Genomic DNA, 1,878 nt, shown 5'->3' on the forward strand with positions numbered 1-1,878 from the left:
TCAAGCCCGTGGCTCTGAGCCAAGGACAAGACACTGTCCCTAAAATAACCTCCCCAAAGAGTCTTTACTGACCATTTTGCAACCATTATCCCTGCTCTGACTTGCAGGTCAATGCGACTAGCATTGATTGGACTCCTATTAGATGTTAGGACTGTGAATGTTACAAAGGCCTGGCCTTCTGTAGACACAGGGAAAGCCCCCAGGACATAAGGCAAGTGCTCTACAAACCAGTACACAATGCAGTGCCAACCTGGGCAGTGCCAGCCACAAAGGCAGCTGGAATTCACAGAATTGGAGAGGGCAGGCAGCAGGGGCCTCTTGGAGTACCTAACCTGGAAGGAGGAAGACAGAGCAGAAAGAGGAGAGCTTTTCAGGTAGGAAGAAGAGGGGCAGCAGAGGTGAGCCATGAGCAACAAGAAGGAATTGTTTCTTGGGCTGTGCAAAACCTGTCTGGGGAACAAAGGCAACTTGCTGAAGAAGAATGAGATATGAGGTTGGGTGAATAGGGAAGATCAGACAGTAGAGTTCCTGGAACCAAGAATATTGACCAAATAAACTGAACATGCAGAATCCAAAAGTTCATCACGTGGGCAATGAGAAACCATCCAGGCTTTCAAGAGGCACTTAAGAATAAAAACTTAATTTTAGGAAGATTCATTTGGTGGTAGTGTTTGAGGTGGATTAGAAAACAGAGAACTAAAAACAAACAAAGGGAAAAAAAATCTGCCCCAAAAGAAAAAAAAAAAATACACAAATAAACCCTGAATGCTTCTTTGAGTATCTACTAAAAGTCTGACTGCAGGCAAACTTAATAACCATAGTCTCTTCCCCTGCCAGTCCAATAGGGAAGACACTCATTAACCCCAGGGACTGCAGCCTACCAGGCTCCTCCATCCATGGAATTTGCCAGGCAAGAGTACTGGAGTGGGTTGCCATTGCCTTCTCCAATTAATCCCATAGTTACCTATTTAGGACGTGCTATGTGCCAAGGATTATACTGGGCCCAAGGGAGCCAGTAAAGAATAAAACAAAGTTCTGGTCATCATAAAGGTTATCCTCAGACAATGCAGAAGAAAACACAGAAGCAAATTCATAATTACATCAACATAAATCCAAGCATAAAGGACTATGAAGGAAAATAAAGCAGGGCATTGGTCAGGGAATGGTAGGATAAAGTGGTGTTTAAAATTAAGGTACATGAAATGAAAGTAACTCAAGAATTTGAATAAACTCTGGGAAATAGTGAAAGACAGAGGAGCCTGGCATGCTCCAGTCCATGGGGGTCACAAAGAGTCGGACACGACTTAACGACTGAACAACAGCAAGGGCCTCTGGATTGCCTGGAACTGTTGCGGTTTCAGCAGTGCAAGTCCCGCATCTTACCGAAATCCCTCAGCCCTAGGCAAATGGGGATGGTTTGTTGCGCTACAACTGTGACCTTGACTTAAATACTCTGTGTCTGACCTGCAGGATTCAATACAAGGTTTTGCATCTTTCAAGGGACATCAGCACAGTCAAATCACATGCTTAGTTTCCCAGATCAGATCAGTCACTCAGTCACGTCCGACTCTTTGCGACCCCATGAACCGCAGCACGCCAGGCCTCCCTGTCCATCACCAACTCCCGGAGTTCATTCAGACTCATGTCCATCAAGTCAGTGATGCCATCCAGCCATCTCATCCTCTGTCGTCCCCTTCTCCTCTTGCCCTCAATCCCTCCCAGCATCGGAGTCTTTTCCAATGAGTCAACTCTCCACATGAGGTGGCCAAAGTACTGGAGTTTCAGCTTTAGCATCATTCCTTCCAAAGAACACCCAGGGCTGGTCTCCTTCAGAATGGACTGGTTGGATCTCCTTGCAGTCCAAGGGACTCTCAAGAG

This window comes from Bison bison, unplaced genomic scaffold (genome assembly GCF_000754665.1).
Source record: "Bison bison bison isolate TAMUID 2011002044 unplaced genomic scaffold, Bison_UMD1.0 scf7180017864067, whole genome shotgun sequence".
Classification (NCBI taxonomy): domain Eukaryota; kingdom Metazoa; phylum Chordata; class Mammalia; order Artiodactyla; family Bovidae; genus Bison; species Bison bison.